General features: G+C 40.8%; 1 protein-coding gene across 2 annotated transcripts in view; it reads right to left on the bottom strand.

The window, feature by feature from the left end:
• Positions 1-5,369: 5,369 nt before the first annotated feature.
• Positions 5,370-6,854, bottom strand: part of LOC126578618 (uncharacterized) — a 27,766-nt gene continuing 26,281 nt past the window's right edge. For both annotated transcript variants that reach the window (XM_050241386.1, XM_050241385.1), the window contains exon 8: positions 5,370-6,854. This exon is cut by the window's right edge and continues 632 nt beyond it. The gene's annotated coding sequence lies outside the window, so the exon portion shown is untranslated.

Genomic DNA, 6,854 nt, shown 5'->3' on the forward strand with positions numbered 1-6,854 from the left:
TCACTAAATCGAATCCATACCACACAAGGGATAGTAGAGTAAGTTGGGACAAAAGTTTGACCATGGAAAATGATTTTTAAATAAAATGTATGAAATAAAGTTACAACTAAAGAAATGCACTGTTTGTCGTTTTATCTTTCTGCTGGAAAAGAAGCAGTTCTATTAAACGTCAATTTTTCGGTTAAAATTAATAATTCCTTAGCAACCTTCGAATCGAACTTTAACACCACCAGTGGGGCAAAAGTGCGATCCTTTAAAATGCAGCAGTTATTCAAGTTATTCACAAATTCATGTGTGCAGTTTCAGTGTTTCTCTGCCTTTACTATTTTCTTAGTACTTTGTGAATCATTGAACTTTATTTTTTATGTTTACTGGATCTGTTTGGCTGTTTTTCTGCTTGCTCTTTAGCGTTCAGTTCTAATATTTCCTTGAATAGCGTGCTGATAATATGGTTAAATCCAACAACATTTTCAATCTAAATGATCCAAATTTAATGGGTCTCGTTCAAAATATGCTCCACTTCCGGAATTACAGCGATCCAGCACTCGTTTGCGATAGCGGTTTTGAAGAGAATGCAGCTCTTTTGCTACGAGTCGTGCGGCCATCTTTGTAATGCCGAAAATATCAATCGAAATCGTACGTGCTGACTCGTGGGATATATCCAGTTCATGTGCCATCTTTCTCAAGCTGGTATGACGGTTTTAAAGCACCATAGCCTTATTTTATTCCATTTTGTCGTCGGGCGGAGCCGTCGATGCGCGTCTGAAACGAGGCAGTTCTTTGGTAATTTCACGGTCATCTTTTAAGGCTTTGCACCACTCATAGGCACGTGATTTTAAGAGAGCATTAGGACACGAGCACAGCATTTCATTTGCAAAACAAAACTTTTAGCAATTTCTGTGTTCAACATGGTTACCCATAGTAATAATCGCCGCTCCCAACTAACATCGACTTAATTAACCAGCTGCTGTAAGTAAACGGATTGCCGGATCCCGCCCAAAATTTGCACAATAATTAAGGACAGTTCTTCCAACTTTGGATAAAAAAATCAACTTGATCCGATTGCCCAATCAGATTTAAATTGACTATTACCGGAACTTTTTTGACAGAATGTATGTTCACGCGAGCAATTATCTCCACGGCGTCTATCTCCCCTATTAGCAGCTTAGCAACAAATACACTTTGCGCCACTTTGCGCCTAAAACTAAGGGATTGGAGACCTAACTGTTGACATCTAGTGTTGTAGTCGAGGTGATAGGATACGGATCGAGAGAAGGACCTAAGTGCAACCCTTGTAAATTTTGCGATGCACAGCTTCAAACTTGTTGCTCCACAAGGCAGTGTTCGGACAACATACAACACTATTGGCTTCACCGAGTATAACACCGAGATCACGCATCACATTACATCGATCGAATTGTGGAATTTTACAGATCATACGGATAGTAGATGGTCCTGTTCACTCTTGAGAACGAAACAATACAACACTTATCTACACTGCAATACAAAGATCGTTCAGACTACACCAATAACAGAAATTATCACAGAAATGTTCAGCAGCATGTTGCGGCGCAGCAACACCTCCAGTAGCAGGACGTAAATTGTAAAGTATGTCCGCGAAGTTGCATGTAACTGAAGAAAGGAGCGCACTTGATAACCATTGCGGACTGGTGTATGGATTCAATACTAAACATTCATCAAAATTCCTAGAAACTGGACTACTAGGAATTACTAGGAACTGCTAAGTACTTCATACTACTACTACATACTAGAGAGTCTTTACACGTGATAGTACAATCGTGCCATTCGTGGTGCAATCGAGACATGCGATTTATAAGCAGAGTCGCCTGTTAGATCTAGCATCAGTTGTAAAATTCATTAAGGATGGCTCACATCACCGGATTGGCGATCGCTGCGTGTGTCGTTTTGCTGGTTATTTGCATCGGCGATGGAGCAGAGTCTGCTCCTGCACAAGAAGTAGCTTCGGTGGTGCAAGGAACCATTTATGAGCAGGAACCCGAAAACGATTCGAACAGAGAAACGGTCACCGGGGAGTTACGAGCGAAGAGGAGCAGTAGCAGCAGCAGCAACTGCGAACAGCAGCAGCCGAATCAGGAGCAGCAGCATTACCATCACCGTTATACACTCTAGTGGGGAACTATGGGCACACCTGATTATGGCGCGGTTGCCGTAATGTCACGCGCGTATGTTGTGACAATGATGAATGAATAAAAGCGCGGGCTTCCTCACAGTAGGTCTTTTTTTAGTGGCATGCTGAGGACGAGGAAGCACGCTTTTTTAACTATTTGCTTAAGAAACCGCAGTCTCGCCCTTTTATTGACAGTCTCGCCCCGAAATTCTTGCCGACGTGGCATCGGCAATAATGGTTTTTGTGTCTAATTTATGATTTATCATATCTCTTTACATTTAACATGTCGGTCATTGAGCCTGCACATGAACGAGGTGGCTATATATATATAGTGAAGACCCTAGCATCTCTAGTCAGCCCGGGCGACTATCTTCGCCCTCCCTTCTGTCTAGAGCCTTCTCTTATCGCGTGCTCTAGATACTGGATACGGGACTTCAGTTAGCATTGCGACACAGTTATCAGCAGTACTTAGAATTAAATAAATTAATGCACCTAGCATCTCTCTCGCATCTAGTCGAGGGCCACAGGATCGAACTACAGTGCAGTTTCGCTCGGTTTCTCATTTGTTTCTATCCATACGATCGTGCCATTGATCACGGCACCGAAACATAGCTACATCACATCATCTACTCTGCGAGGAATCGCGATTTCTCTACAGGCCCACACTGTAGGCCACGGGCGCAAAACAAGCAACTGAACGGCGGAGGAAAAGGAGCATCTAAAAGGTAAAGGCTAAGGTAGGATGCCTAAGGGAATAATATTGCAAAGTAAACGCAGAGATGCAAAATAACAAGGGAGCATCGTTCACCCGTTATCCGGTTGTGGCGAGAGTGTCCGAGAATCCTTAAATAACCCAACGTATATCCTTACCGCTGCCGGCTGTCAAATTAATTACCGGCACCGGTTCCTTCTATATTTTACATTTGAATAAACTCACCGGAAGCCAGGTGCCCTCTTTCTTCCTGATCCTCGCAGCAGCAGCCCCAGCATCAGATTTCATCGTTGCATTTTCTTTTTTTCTTCCTAATGTCTAGTATCAATCATTCGCTATCAGCTAATACCTAGTTGTCATTCTGATCATGGCGCATCGTACAGTGCGCTCGATCTGTCGAGAACATAAACATCCGTAGAGTGGGCAGCAGGCTCGGCAGCAGCAGCATCAGCAACACCAACCGAAAAGCGAATGAACTAGTTATCTGCTCCTTCTACTGAAAACCAAAAAAATTATGATTAAAACCTACGGTCCCTGGGAAGCAAACAAGCTTGCAAAGCCGAGAGCGAGGGAAATGTCGGGCTGCGTCCTGAATGATATGACAGAAAACAAGTTCGGGTTAAAGCAGGTGAGAATGAACTGTTAGAAATTGAAATGTTAGATAACTGTGAAATCCCAAAAAGTATGAAGCGTCATCGTATCGGCTAATCTTACCTTTAGTAACATGAATCAATAAAAGTTGCATATCAAAATCACTGTAATGAACCGGTTAGTGTAATTGAGTTCAGTGAGGCGTTCGGGAATCCGAGATCCTTTTCTAATCAACTTGTTAATATAACCGCTAACCGCTAACCTTTTTCGGAACACAATGTCGTTTGATAGAAACAACCAATTAACAAGTGGAAAACTTACATTTTCTCACTACTCGCTTGCTAGTAACTCTAACTAGAGTAATTTTTGTGTTTTTTTAAAGTTACTGTAACGTGGCTTGCTTCTCGATGAAAAAAGAAACATTGTGTAAGTGTTGTTGCCTTTTGTAACATTGAGAAAAGATAGATTTTGTATCTCTCTCGACAGTAAGTTCTTTAGTCGTGCAAAATTCACGGTGACACGGGAATATAACCCACCCGGATGCCGCTTTCGAAACTTCAGAACAGATTTAATTTTTTTTCTCAATTTTCTATTCAAAGATTTCAATTTTTTTCGCATAATCTGTACACTATTTGCCAGGTAGCCCCGTCGAGATTTTATAAAAATTGATGACGCTTTTTTTAATAGATTTGTAAAACTCATTTTATTTGCGCGAAATCGTCACTTTTCTTACTACAAACCGCTTACTGAAAATTTTAAAAATAAATGAAATTTCAACGTTCCCCAAAATATAAAACTCTTTTGCCTTTTTTCGAATTATCCTTAGCCTTACGACGCGAAGTACGAACGGCACATGATCAACTATAACCACTGATAACAGTATGTTATACTCAAATGAAGCACTCAAATTACGTATTCAACACACTTTTGTATTAAAGAAATTTTTTTTACCTTTATCTTTTTATAATAATAAATCTTTTCGCTTGATTTTAGTCGCAGAAACACCTACTTTTCCGTTTCCTGTGACTGAGCAGCAGTGCTACTGTCGTTGCCGCTGCTGCTCCTCTTTGCTCGATACTCCTCCTCATAAATGGTTCCTTGCAGCAGCGAAGTTACCACTCGTGTACGAGCAGACTCTGCTCGATCGCTGATCCAAAAAACCAGCAAAACGAACCACGCAGCGATCGCCAATCCTGTGATGTGAGCCGTACTGAATGAAATTTGCAACTGAAGCGAGGTCCAATAGTCGATCCTGCTTATAAATGTTATGTCCCGGTTACCCACCGAATGACACGAATGTACTATCGAGTACGAATACTCTCGGCGAATGACTGTTTTAGCTTGGTTTGCAGTTCTTCGTAGCTCCCAGTAGTTGCTATCAATTCTGATGTATGTTTATAATTCCAGTGTGTATTATCAGTTTGATTCAATTATTTGCAATAGTTTATTCATTTTACAATACTTGTCTCGTTTCAGTTCCTTACTGCTACGCGGATCTAATTTACAATTTACTTCCTGAGGCCTTTATATCATGTAGATAACGAGCAGGCGTTCCCACAGCACAACTGTGTCACGTGGCACAACACCAGCCATGTTTTAAACTTTAAACAATGTTTTTCAATCACATCGTAATCTGGCGTTATCAATTTTGCATTAACAAATCGCATCCATTCTATAACACCAGGGTATGATCAAGTCCAATCTGGTGAACAAGGGATAGTATCAATCTCTTGCCATGGCCTCACATCGCATACCGGAGCAAACACTGGAAGCTCTTTTCCTAGGACATATCGTTGTAAAGATTACTAATTGGTTTTCTACCTAATATCCGAAAAGGGTATCAGAGTTCTTAAACAATAAGCATAATAGTGCACAAAGTTTCAACAGAAATGAAAAAATACTCTCACAACACACCAGTAGATTATTAGTTTGTTTCTTTATTTACAATCGTTTGCTTGTTTTACAATTCGCTTCTCTCCTCTGCCCGCTACAGCTACACGGATCTAATTTACAATTGATACCAGCAGGCGTTCGCATAGCACAAACGGTGTCACTTGTTGCAACGCCTTGCAACTACATCCTGGCTCGCACGACGATTCACAACATTTTTAAACATTGTTTTCCAACCATGTCGTCAGCACCATCTTCCAATACTACTAGTATAGCATTCGTTTATCATTCGTTTTTTGCGTTTCGCTTCATAATCGTTCAATATTGCTTGCTACCTATTCCGGTGCGGTTCATCGCTAAACTCTAATTATTCGTCTAATTTCCAAGCGGCTACCGCTGTATGTGGGGGGCCCGGCCATGGATCGTCATCTTTGCTTCGCAAACTAACATTCGGGAGTAATCTTTTTTGCATCTACAAATCGAAACCTATGCTACCACACGGCGGAGTGTGGAGCGCCTACTACATACGCGTGGTTGAGTTATTGCGGCGTATATTCGTGGGAATATTAAGGCATGTGTGTATATATATATATAAGAGGCTTTCCCATGTTGAGTACGGTTAACGAAAGCGTGCTGATCATCGACCAACACCGATCTGCACTAGAGCTAGCGCGTTAAATACGTGGCTGTTAACTACTCTCCCAAGGCTCTAAAAACTCCCTCGATCCTCGACCTCGCCCTGATGTCTAATGTGAGTGTCTATGTGTGTGTATATGTATTATATATGCAACTGAATTTGTATATAATATGCATATAAATTTCTCTATTAGTCTATACATGTATATGTCCTCTTTCATTATAACAGTGTGAGCGATCTTTTTTCAATTCTCGTTACCCAGCTCTATGGCGCTGGGATGCTGTTATCCTTTATAAACATTTTATGCTGTAAATCCGTAATAAATGTTGTGAATATTGAAGTCACTCTAGTCGGATACGCGCAAACAATAAAGTATATCATGAGCATCTAATTCAATCCAAGTTCGCCTAGTGCTCGCGCACAATCTGTCTGTAAATCCGTCTATTGTCTCCTAGCTGCGCCATTGTTGCGTATAAATATTGAATAAAAATATATGGTATATTGAACTACCACTACACGTCCGCTGCTATCGTCCTGTGCCGCTTACTATCAATCTGTAAATGTATACTCATCGTCCAAATAGCACTAATAAGTTAAGTGATTATTATTATTGCTTTCATCGTTCGATTTATCAAAAAAAGAAAAACAGAAAAAAATAGTTGAAAATGGTTGTCGTCTAGAGTCATCATACACTGCACTGCACTCAACTCTAGGCCTAGTGCGCTGTGTGACCCGTTTTACAAATACACTACCTCACACCATTACAACGAACGATAAATTATAATGGAATCTAGTTCACTTTAGATTCCAACGTTAGTTCTTAAGCTTCTAGTACAACGTTAGTACAGCCGATTGGAAGAATGCGAATACAAAAA

The sequence above is a fragment of the Anopheles aquasalis genome, chromosome 3 (assembly GCF_943734665.1).
Source record: "Anopheles aquasalis chromosome 3, idAnoAquaMG_Q_19, whole genome shotgun sequence".
Taxonomy (NCBI): Eukaryota; Metazoa; Arthropoda; class Insecta; order Diptera; family Culicidae; genus Anopheles; species Anopheles aquasalis.